A 13424-nucleotide genomic window follows, 5' to 3' on the forward strand; every position below is an offset into this window, starting at 1 on the left:
TACACTGTAGAATGGGAAATTATAAAATCAGATCTATTGATGTTTGTTTACGTTTAAAAAATAAAAATAAAAAAAAGTTTCGAAAATGTAGTTTCTCCAGAATTCCTTCATAAAATTCTTATAAAATGAAAATCAATAATCCAAAAAAATCAAAAGGAAAGGAAACCAGGACATCTGCAGAGGAATATAGCACAAAAGAAGCTTTTTACTCATTCTAATAAGATGGTATGAAAAGCTGCTATAATCAATATGTACGTGTTAATAACGTGTTTTGATGAACACACGGAGGGATCACACACGTCTGTCACGTTTTGGGCGACACACGATAAAAAAACTTTACATTTGAGGACCAACAAGTGAAACCACCTCATTTTTTCTCAGTGGTACACTGGCGACGTAATCCTAACGGGGTCCAGTACTCCGGTATTCAACACCTTTCGGCTGCAGGAGCCCCACGCTGGGCCCGTGCTGCATCACGTGTGCCATTACCTCGCCGAATGCAACGCCGTTTGTCATGCTGCCTTCCACCGCAGGGTTCAGTCATGGACGTCAACAGCGGAGCGTCAGGGAAATGGACACCACTTCTCTGGTGCACTACAGACAGCTCATTTGTCTTCTTTGAGACCCTATTCCAGGTATTCCTAATGGCCCATCTCCGCCTCCAGTACATTTCTGTTCACTCCCTCGCCTTTCTTTCTCGTGACCGGGAGGTTTTAAACACAGCAACTGCCGTGAACCTCCCTGTGTTTTAATTCCTTTAAACCGCCTGAGGGAATACAAATAATGTATCGTACGGTAAATCCGTGTGTTGTTATGGCCGCCGCTGCGTCGCTGATTCAATGCTGCACACGGGCTCGGAGCATCTGGAGGCTTAAAGGCCATGAATTATTATTATTATTATTATTATTATGATATCTTCATCGCAATTCACACAGCTGCCAGAACATGGCAACGATGAATGGTCGCCGTGCAGCTCACTGTGTCCCGAAACGGATGGTTCAGAAATAATAAGAGGTTTTCAATTTAGAGCGATATAGATGGAAAGCAGAGGGATGCCCTGGTGAAGGTCACCTTTAAGGGGCGAGAGAAAGGAGAGCGAGATCGAATTTGGATGAAACCTCCAACCCAGAAATGTGAAAGAGCTAAATATTTCTTTCTTTCTCTGGAGCTCATTGTGTGTTTGTCCTTGGATGAAAGAGAACGTCACGACACACTAGTTTCACAAATGTTGTTTATTTATCGGAAAAAGAAAAGAAAGAAAAACAGATTTTTTAAAGTCAATTCTTGGGCCTTTTAGTTCACAACCTCGATCCCATTGTGATATATATACACATACACACTCACACATTACAGTACCTGGTGGTGTTCCCTGGGTATATTTGGAGTTTTTTCGGAGCACTTTCCAGAACAAATTGCTGATTACACATCCAATTAACGAATAAATACCATTCCTCCAAATGTCAAAACGTTTTAGATACCAAATCACAGCCGGTGTCTCGGCTGTTCCTAAAGCTCTTTGCGTGTTGATGTGTTTTTTTGGAGGGATCTTTTTAATCCTTTTTTATAAATGTCATCAATCAACAAAAACGTATGAGACATAATGAGGTTCTATATTATATTATATTATACTTTTGCATGGTATTCTCATTAATTTATACATTATTTCTTTTATTCACGATTAGAGCAGATTGACACACTGAGCTGCGTCTCAAATTTATCTCCAGGTTCCCGCTTTTCGGATGTTGTAAACCACTTCTACGTTGAAAGTACAGTTGCCCCCCCCCCTGAGAAGTGGTCCATGTGGGTTGACCTTCCTGACAGCAGGTCAAGCCGTCAGTGACTCTCAGCTTGACGCATTCGAAGATGCCGAAGTTAAGCTCCGGCAAACCCAGACGCCAATGCGGCCTTTAGACTTGGACGTCTGTAATGACTCCCATGACTAAGGAACGAGGGCCGTCACTCCGACATTGAGTTTTGTTTGTCACAACAATCGCTCTGATGTCCTGAGCGTTCATGATTCTAGTTTTTCCCTGCGCGGTACGTCGTGTCGTTGCTAAGTAACTGAACAGAACAGAACAGTTGTCACGGTGCAAAATGTGACATATTCCTTCATATTCCCTAAAAATTTGAAATAAACACATGGGCTTGGAGGTCTGATGGAGGGAGCGGGGGGGGGGGGGGGGGTCAGTTACATTTAGGGTTAAATATGGCTGAGAGTGCATGGGAATGAAACCTTCCATGAGTTGTATCTATATGGAGAAAATCTATTTCTGTGATTCATGCTTCGTCGTTTTATGGTGAATGTGATGACATTTTCTCCATCGTTCCCCCTTGAAGTTTCGACCTCCAAATTCGCCCCCAAGACGGAACAAATCACAACGCCTCATCAGAAAGCGTATGTGCTTTACTGAAAATAAGTTGCGTCGAACCAATCGGGCGTGTTTCTCACGACCCGGTATCAAACGACTGCGTGTTTCTCACGACCCAACCGTCGCGGGGACCAGGAGGAAACATCTCGCCGCGCTGTGAACGGCCCTGCAGGAAACATTCACAAGCGCTGACACGTGAATCAATACTCGTGGGCCGTTGCAGAAATGAGCTCGTTCGGGGACTGTTCTCTCAATAAGCGATGGTGAGCGTCATCGCCGGGGCCTTCATTAACGGGATCATTTCAGAACCGATAACCGTTACGCTGGCAACACCGGGGCCTCACGTGCAAAATGGGGGTTCGACGAATTCTCAGTGGAAGTGACGACCAAATAAAACGTGTTTACAGCGCGGTGCGTGAAACCCAAGTTAATTTCATCTCCATCCTGCCAGGATGATTTTCTAATTAGGAATACCCGGCTGGGTGAAATAATTGCCGAACACGGCTGCACACACACACACACACACACACACACACACACACACACACACACACACTCTGCCTGAGAGACCGCGGGCGCATTCGGCCTTTTTTTTTGCGCACCTCCTGATAATTGGTCGGTAATTGGATCAAGCCTCTCCTCGTTTTGATGAAGCGCAACGAAAGCGAAGGCGCCATTTACGTGGCCGTGTAAACACCGCCGTCTCCCTCGTACTCGTTTTAATGATGGTGCGTGTCGACCCGCACGGAGAGGTGGTGTCTGATTAGTCGAGAGTCTTTCAACTGAGGCCCAATGTTTATGAAATGATTTGTCACTTGCAATTCTCTCTTAAAATGTGTTTGAATTGCTTACAGGCCACGATGTCCAGCAGCAGTCATGATTACATTCATCCTAAGAGAGCTCGACTTCACTTCTGTTTGTGGACCAAAATTATTCTTTAACGAGAAGGGGCGGAGCCAAGCTCCATGTGTTGCGTTCAAGGACAGGCAACCTCCCGTTCCAAAAGGTGACCTCCCGCTCCACGAGGCGACCTCTCGCTCCATCAGGTGACCTCCCGCTCCATCAGGCGACCTCCCGCTCCGCGAGGTGACCTCCCGCTCCATCAGGTGACTTCCCGCTCCACGAGGCGACCTCCTGCTCCGTCAGGCGACCTACTGGCGCACCCCACCTCCAGTTTGCGGAGCTCTGTGTGTGCAACATGCACCGTGTAATGGCGAACGTGTCACGATCCAAACAAAAGCCTTAGGAGGAAGGTAGCAATGACACAACTTGGTTTAATGCACATTGTGCATTGCATATGATATTACTGGCCCCAGTAACTAAACAACCAGAATGTAATATCAGGCTGTCGATCAAAGCCGATGACTCAGTGGGAACCAAAGAAATATCTGGCAGTAATATCTCACCCACACTGCCAGCTCTCAGATTTCCTTCTGGCCCTGAGTCTGTGCATCTCGGAGTCCAAAACTGCGACCGGCATCATCCGTCATCCTCGTTGACACCTCGTTATGTTAACGCTCTCCGAGGCAACCCGCCACATGGACCGCTGGCTCCAGCTCTCTGAGAGAGTCAGGAAGGGGGGGGGGGCGTGCCGGGAAGAGGAAGCTGCTGCTTTCGCCTTGGCGACGTGAGCGTTTATGTGTGTGTGGTGACACGAGAAGTGAAGAACATACTTTTGGACCATAAATCAGACTCAACCGACATCGGCTGCTGCAGCACTCAGAGGCTGGGAAAAATGTTGCGCATGCCTCACAGCTGCCAGAGGATTTTTTAAATCACAAAGTGCAACATGGATGCTTAGGGTTGAGACATGCCCCCCTGTTCGCTGAGATGAGCATGCACTTCAGTGGGACTTCAAAGCTGCAGGATTAGTTGCCGATTAAGCCCGGCTGCATGAACAGAGGATGGGGGGGTTCATCGCTGAGCACAGACTTTTTGCATTGCAATCAATATTGTTGATAAAGTTATAGAGTATGTAGGAGGAAATAAATCTATACATTTATAATAGATGTGTAACCTCTGTCAACTAAAGCCACGCAAACAGAGGCGGCAGCACGTTAATGCATTCCTTATTGAAGGATCTTTTGAGGCTTCCCTTTTCATTATTTTGCGATCACAAGTCAATATTGTCAGACAGTCAAACAGTCATACAGCAGGTGGAGATGAGCGGAGGAAGAGAACACTCACAACATTTATTTTTTTGGCAGCAGGTGTCCAGGATGCTGTTGTATATGGGCATGTTATGGGCATGAGAGTTTAGTATAAATAGAACTGAAAATGTAAGTTGCTTGCTGCAGTTATGACTTTTCCAATAGCTCGGTATGGTAACCATTTTCCTCGCTAAATGCTGATAAAATATGAAATTGTATATATATATATATATATATATGGTCACTTTTCTTTTGAGTGGCACATGAATAGGGAATGAAATTGAACTCCCTGGGGAGACCCATCAATCAGTGAGCGGAGGGGTATTGACTTTAGGTGCTCGTAGGGCTGCTGTCAATCATCCTGACAGGCACCGGGCTCGAAGGGACCGACGGTGAGGAGTCGCATGAGTAGTTTCGCTGCATCCGTATAAAGGAGAGGCTGAAGATGAAGGTGTAGCGCACAGTTACATAACCCCAAAACTCAACGCACGGTATCCCTGTAGCCCCGTGTTTGTTCTCACCATTAAAATAATGGTTCAGTGTCCGCCCACGCCTCGAGAGTGGGTGAAGAACGACAGAGGGGTTTCATCTTCTGCTGTCAGTGAGCTTAGGTCAGCTCACACAACAAACATCCACTGGTAAACACAAGGTCCAAGAAATAGTCAAGCAAACAATCCTATCTGGACCCTTTTATTGTGAAACCAAGACGGACAATTGTGCCTCTGTGTCGATAGGAATAGAGGTGCAACTCGACCCGTTTCGCACAACTCGATCGGTCGATGCCTTTCTTTTTTCCCGCCTTTTTCCGCCCTGTAATGTTTGTGAGCGTTTCCCGGTTGTGGAAAAGAAGGTGGAGGCTTCTCCCTGTTGTCCGTTGCGAGCGTCTCCCGGTTTGTGAGCGTCTCTCGAGTTGTGAGCATCTCCCGGTTGTGAGCATCTCCCGGTTGCGAGCGTCTCCCGGTTTGTGAGCGTCTCTCGAGTTGTGAGCATCTCCCGGTTGTGAGCATCTCCCGGTTGCGAGCGTCTCCCGGTTTGTGAGCGTCTCCCGGTTTGTGAGCGTCTCCCGGTTGCGAGCGTCTCCCGGTTTGTGAGCCTCTCTCGAGTTGTGAGCGTCTCCCGGTTTGTGAGCGTCTCCCGGTTGCGAGCGTCTCCCGGTTTGTGAGCGTCTCCCGGGTTGCGAGCGTCTCCCTCTGAACCGCCGATGGAACATCTCCAGCAGAGTTGGCTTTCGACACCGGGCATGTCACGCGCTCACGCTCTCATCTCACTGTGCAAATGTCTCTTTACCTTCAAGGAGTATCCTGCTAAAGGACATCTGAGCCAACAGACATCCGTATTCAGCATTTAAATATGTTAAGTCAACAAGCCTGGTTTGCTTGGAGGTTTTTCTCTCACCTTACTTGCACTTGTCTAATGTGTTTTTTGTTTTTCAAAAACAGGGCATGGCTACAACAGCAGTCCACACTTCACCAAAAACACTTCGGGAGAAGCAAGAGAGAGAGAAGAGGTCTCTGCTTCCTTTTAATTCTCATCTAATTAAAGATGAAACCACTTTTTGCAACAACAACAAAACTGTCCTTTGAACTGCGCCTTTTTCATTTCTGCCCAATTTGCATCGTACAAACTTTAAACTTGACGAGCTTAAACACGCGTCGCCTTCAGTTCTTTGGAAGTTGCTTGGGCAAAAGGTCTCCGGTGTCGTGGATGAAAACAGGCCTGCGCTTCATAATTAGCTTTTTGAGCAGATCCGGATGAATAAGTGGTAACAAAACATGAAATAAGGACTTTACGATGCTTTTCTTTTTCTTGTGATACCTTCATCGGCGCCTCTCGGGATATGTTCACATGCTGAAAAAAAGACTATGTTCACCGTGTTTGTGTGGAAAGTGGGCCTTCAGTGGCAAAGAAACACAAGATGAAGGGGACAGAAAATAGCATTCAAATTGTACAAAGGAACATTTCTACATGTGCATGTGCAGGCTGTGCACAACAACAGCAGCGTCACTGAGAGTACGATGAGAAATATCAAGAAAGAAGAACCAAATGAAGGACAATATCGTTATTTAAGCATTTTTGGGATTCTTTGATTGAACATTTATTGCAAAATTACTTGGTTATTAGCTGTATTTGTTTTTCATATTAGTTAAGAATGAACCTCGCTACTGTATAACTTAGTTCCCTTCTTTGTATTACTTTATTACTTTTTAAATTGTTTATAATTTTTGTAACTTTATTAATTAATTTTTAACTTTTTTAAACTTTGTAATTGATTTTTTAACTTTTTTATAACTTTTTATGACTTTTTAGTACTTTGTTACTTTGTAAATTTTGAACACTTTTTAATTACTTTTTAAAGAAATTATAACTTTTTAGTACTTTTTTACTTTTTAATAATTTTTTATAACTTTTAAACTTTTTAATAACTTTTTAATAATTTTTTATAACTTTAAATTTGTTATGACTTTTTAGTACTTTTAAAATGTATTAAACTTGTATTTAATTTTTGTAAACGTTTCATTACTTTTTCATTACATTTGTACTTTATATTACTTTTGTACTTTTTCATTACTTTAGTACTTTTTATTACTTTTGTACTTTATTATTACTTTTGTACTTTTTATTACTTTTGTACTTTTTCATTACTTTTGTACTTTTTATTACTTTATTACTTTTTTATTACTTTTGTACTTTTTATTACATTTTTATTACTTTTGTACTTTTAATTACGTTTTAATTTTTTTTCTTTTATTATTTTTCATAACTTTATTTATTTTTATTACTTTACAGTGATATTGATATAAAACAGTTCTATTTTTCCAGTTACAGCACTCAAAGAACGATTCAAGCCCTGCTGAGAGATGACACATTTAAATATGGTTTGATACATTTATTTAAATTAATTACACAAATGAACATATTTATATTTAATGGGTGTAACACAAAATGGAGGGATTCTTTCTATTATTAGATTGTTTTAGGTTAGATGGGTGGGGTTGCACAGTGGTGTAGTGGCGAGCACTGCCGCCTCACAGCAAGAGGGCCGTGGGTTCCTTCTGTGTGGAGTTTGCATGTTCTCCCCTTGGCAGCGTCGGTTCCCTCTCCAGCTTCCTCCCACAGTCCAAAGACATGCTCATGTTAATTGATCTCTAAATTGCCCATATGTGTGAATGTGAGTGTGAGTGTTTTTTAATACTTTATTACATTTTTAATACTTTTTAACTTTTAACTTTTTTATAACTTTTCATTACTTTTGAACTACTTTTTATCTTTTTCATTACGATTTAACTTTTCTATATTGAGGTTAGTTTTTTAGGTTAGATGTGTGTCTATGATTTTTATTTTGACATATTTTGGCATACTATACTATTGTAAAGAATATATATTATAGCTTAGCATAGCCTAGTAGTGTATTGTGCATAAATGTTATGTGTAAAGTGGAAAAACACTGGACGAGAGTTAGAAACATCAGCAGGGCATTCCGGCGCCTGAACTGATCAAAGAAGATAACAGTGACACACGAAAGAACTTTATGCACCAACGCTCACCCTAGATTTGAATAGAACAAAGCAACACTCATGAACAGGAGAGCCACGGAGACAACTACTGAGCGCAGATAAGATAAGGAAAGGTCCAGCTTTGACAATTAATATCCGGATTCAACCACAGCCCTCTCTCACACACACACACACACACACACACACACACACACACCTACACTGGCCCTTTGTAAATATCCTGGGAACGACCTTCTCGCCACAGCGCATCCCACCTAGGAAGAGATAAGACTATCTTAGAAAACTCCCCAGCTCAGTCAAGGAAGCTACATGTGAATTCCATTTTCTTCCCACACTCTTTTTCACAACATATGCACTCATTGGCAGACGAGAAGAACCAATGAAGGAGCGACAACGGCGGAAGCAGAGAAACAAGAGCCAATGAGAAAACCCCACCCCCTTATCTCCTGACCAATCAGAACTGGTCCTTTCGGCTATTTAAAATGGCTGCACACTCTGAACCGTCGTCTTCTCTCCAGCGCTGGGGCCACGGGTCCCAGCTGAGGAGGGGGGTCCATGCATGATGTCTACTTGTATCCTGAATTCTGAATAAAACGCTAACAAATGTAACGTAGAAGTCTACCGCTCTATGTTTTTCCCAGTGAGTACCGTCCAGGTGGTGTGTCGCTGTCCAACTCCAACAAATGGTAGCAGAGGATGGTTGTGAAAGCCGGTCCAGAGACCTGAGGAGGACAGCACCTGAGACCCCCGGACGGACCACTGCTTTCAAGGCCCACTCCAAGAAACTGATCGAACACCGGTGTCAACAAAAGGTAAGACTGAACCTGTTATTTTCAAATCAGTCAAATTGAACACTCTAAATTTGATCAGGAGTATTGGAAGTGAGTATTGAAACTGCCAAATTTTTGACTTGATTTAAATAAATAGAATAAAGCGTAAAAAGGGAATCACGATACAGTTTGACACAAAAGCCCTCTAACATAAGTGAGGCCAGCTAAAAAGCTGGAAGGTAGACCTCTAAGGAAACTGAGGCCGCATTTAGTCAAGCCCTCTAACATAAGTGAGGCCAGCTAAAAAGCTGGAAGGTAGACCTCTAAGGAAACTGAGGCCGCATTTAGTCAAGCCCTCTAACATAAGTGAGGCCAGCGATTAACGCTGGAAGGTAGACCTCTAAGGAAACTGAGGCCGCATTTAGTCAAGCCCTCTAACATAAGTGAGGCCAGCTAAAAAGCTGGAAGGTAGACCTCTAAGGAAACTGAGGCCGCATTTAGTCAAGCCCTCTAACATAAGTGAGGCCAGCTAAAAAGCTGGAAGGTAGACCTCTAAGAAAACTGAGGCCGCATAGAAATTAAACACATGTGTATGCATAAAACTGTGAATGAATGTTGAATACCGGTGGTGAATAAATGTTGTCAAGGTGAATAAATGTTGTCAAAGTGGAATCAACAGAGCAAAGTCGAAACCTCACGGTGACAACGAAAGCTCTGGTCTGTTGAATTGCACGAGTGATAAATAAGGATTTAGTGTTCCGAAAGACACGTTGTCAAGTAAAGAACACATTGTATGGCAATTATATAATATGTTTAAGAGCAGTTACGAGTTTGAGATTGAGGAGGATACTGAGAAACAATGAGGTAACTCAGCTTAACACGGCAATAATACAAGAGCAGAAAGGAGGGGGAGACAAGCAGAGACCGGCTGCTGCGAGGCTCCGCTGAGGGCACGCGCCTTCACACAACAGAGTAGCCCCCCTTCCCCATTTGGCTGCGCGCGCCGTTCTTCACCCTGCAGCCACTCAGAGCGAGACAATAACAGAGCAGGACAGAGCAAGAACAGTGACGGAAGAATTCCTTTTGAAGATAACTATGAATTAGTAGAGTGTGCGACCATCTTTTACTTTTTGAAATGATGCTTTAAAGAAATGCATTGTTTAACCAAATTTTTAATTTTTCTTTAAATTAACTGATCAATTGCCTGGCTTGCTCAGTCGGTAGAGAATGAGACTTCTAATTCAAAGGTTGTAGGTTATTCAGTTTTAAATTGATCCTCTTTATTATTTTATTATATAGTCTATTTTATATTTTTATTATAATTTTTCCTCATTCTCTCTTAAAGATTTGACCCCTTTCAAGCATAACTGCAGTTTTTCCAGCCACAAGGCACCTCTCTTAGCAGTTCAGATAAAAAGAAAAACTAAGAAAAAGGTTGATGTTTCTAAGATAATGATGATGCCACCATTGGATGGTGAGGGAGGAGCAGCCTATTTAGATAAAATCAGAGAGTTGTAGAACGACAAACTAGGGGAAGATTTCCTTGAAGATAGCATGACTGAACAGTTTTTAGGTTATCAATAGAATCATCTGTGACTGTGACCAAACAGACTGAACTGAAAGGGATAGTAGGACTAAAGTACATGAACTTCTATGACTTGGAAGCTCAGGTCAGACGCCATATAGATACAAATAAACAAGAGCAGGGAAAAGATGACTTGACCAAAGCAGAAGTAAATGGCACAAGCCACAGTGCAGCAGACTGCAGCACAACTACATGGACCTTGAGTCCTGTATAGTCCGTATCCAGCCCCTCCTCCAAATCCATAAGCACTGATCTATCAACAGCCACAGCAAGCCACGTTTGCACCGCTTCAAGCTTAGTTCCCTCAAACCTTATGTCCTGCAACAGGTGGGTCAGCAGCCCATAAATAGGGCCCCACAACAGAGAGATAATATGCATAAAAGAAGCCCGTTCAGGAGTAAGAAGAGAAACAACTGGGGCAACGGAGGCTTTAGACGATTATTAATAACTGTTTTAATTATAGTCAGGCTGGACATTGGGATAATTTTTGTCCTTATCCACCACAGAGTTAGCAGTCTCAGTCAGGACCGCTTCAGTACTCCCATAATGTCTACCCCGCCATAACAAGCACCCAACACATAGCCACAGCCACAAGGCAATAGCGATCCACGGCACCAGGCCCGGACCAGAGACACAGAATTAGGCGTGCCCAGATCCAACAGCTGACAGCGAACTGTACCCACTAAACAGAAATGTGCCACACCCACTAGTCACCCAATGATTCAACTGGAGACTAAAGAGACACTGAACAGGAAGCAAAGGGTCTGGTGAGACAGAGTAGATGATGATGACACCACACCTCTGCATGACAACATCCAGCAGTGGAGACTTTGGTTCAAAGTCCTGCATCCCTACTCGCCACCAGGGGACCAAAGACATTGTGCCCTTAACTACACCTTGATACAAGATGAGATCTGAGATCCTGAGGGACTGCCTGCAACACGAGATTGAGGTTCGTGAAGACCCAGCTGAGGAGGCTCGGAGATCTGTGCAAAGAAGCAAGGAGTAGCAGCGGCTGTTGAATGAACACCAGAGTTGCAGATTGTATGCAGTCGTTGACACTGCAGCTCCACATCACAGTGTTTGTCCAGAGTGGAGGCACAGAGAAGAACAATGGTGAAAGCAGAGGTTGAAGCTACGGACTGGGTGCACACACAATTAAACACTTGCATTACTCCACATTTGAGAACATGTAAAGAACTGCACACACATCGGAGGTCCAGTTAATATTAGAGACACATGCTAAGACACATGCTTAGACACACACATAGTAGAGAGAACACTGATCATGGGGACACTGACAACATGCTAAACTTATTTCCAGACACCTTTAGGACTGAAGGGTGAACTGATGTGTGACTGATTCCGATAGCTCCCATAGAGATAGAGTTAAAACCGCATATGATTCCAATTTAATCGTCACCGGCATCCCTTAAGGATGGAACAAACTGTAGATATATATTTTTTAAACCATAGAATGGTTGTTATAGGCAGGTGTACTGGAGAGGACGAGGGCTCCCTGGAATACATTAATTAATTAATTTCCTAAACTTGGAAAATGGGCCTTGATTTGGGGCCAATAAATAAATTTGTAACCTGTTCTTTACTAATTAGGCCGACTTATTATGACATTCCTTACCCAAACACAATGATGACGCTGTGAGTTCAGACAAGACATGGTTCTCCTGCATTGATTTGACAGACGCATGCATTTTTAATTTTATTTCTCTTTTCTTCGAGAGGTTGACTGTTTATTAAGATTATTATTATTGAAAAGGACGGATTTGGGAATTCCATCCTATTTCAAAAGAGGGATAGAAGCACACAACAATCTATGTTGAGGACAGACTATTAAGAGGAGGGCCAGACAATTACAGACTAATAGATCAGATATCAGTAGGTTTAGAATCAGTGACCCCAGAGAATCATAAAAAATAATTTTTTGAAATCATAAATATGCTTGATAAATGAAAAGATGTAATCTTATTTGTGTTCCTTCCATAGTTGTGGTGATAGTAGATGGGGTTCAACGTCGACGGATTCGAAGAAGAGCCGCCACTCCTGTACACATAACTTGCGAGTGTTTGACCACATCCCATATAGTGCACACATGCACACACTTAAGGTATAGATTTACAAGACGCATCAGGTCCGACAACGGAACACATTTTAACAACAAACTGCTGGGGAAAGTTGATATGCACTGGGCATAACCCACAAGTTTGGGTCCATATATCACCCTCAGTCTCAAGGATTGGTCGAGAGAGCCAATCAAATAATTAAGAGGATAATGTGCGAAGGCGCTTCCACTAGGTACTGATGACCATGAGATCATTACCAGGGGGGAAAATGTCACCAAGTGAGTTGTTAACAGGAAGAAGTATGCCAGAGCCACCCAGAGATGGAGGTCATATGCCACCTCTGGATGTCTGCAAAATTGAAATTTCAGAATACATAAAAGCTCTAATTTCTCTCTCACCAAAGCTCTCTCAAACCAGGTTGTTCGAGCCCAGACGAGCGATCAGGAGGCAGCAGAGCAACCAAAGTAAAAGTAGGTGACTGGGTCAGGGTCAGGGTTCACAAGAGGAAGTGGACTGAGCCTAGGTGGACTGGTCTGTACGAAGTGGAGGAGGTTACTTCACACATGGTCCAGGTCAAGGGTAAGGCAGAGGCACCTTGACACCACCTGACACATTGTGCCCCAGCTACCTGTCCAACAAGGACATTGACAGAAACACAATCAGATCTAAAGATGTTGATGCCACAGAGGTCGTTCCGTAGGTGTTTCGGGGAGCCTGATAGCCCAGCTAGAAGGTCCCCCCCGCAAACCACTATAGGAACAGCTGAAAGTCAGACAAACTGTTCTAATGGTCATGGGACTGACTCTTGCCATTATCGTAGGATTACTCATGTGAGGTTTAGAGAAGAACCTGCCAAAAAAGACATTATAATAGAAAAGATTAGGGAGAACATTGTTTTTAATGTATGTTGCATGAGAGTGACTGCATGTTAATATTATAGATTGACGAAGCCAG

This window comes from Pseudoliparis swirei, chromosome 14 (assembly GCF_029220125.1).
Source record: "Pseudoliparis swirei isolate HS2019 ecotype Mariana Trench chromosome 14, NWPU_hadal_v1, whole genome shotgun sequence".
Taxonomy (NCBI): Eukaryota; Metazoa; Chordata; class Actinopteri; order Perciformes; family Liparidae; genus Pseudoliparis; species Pseudoliparis swirei.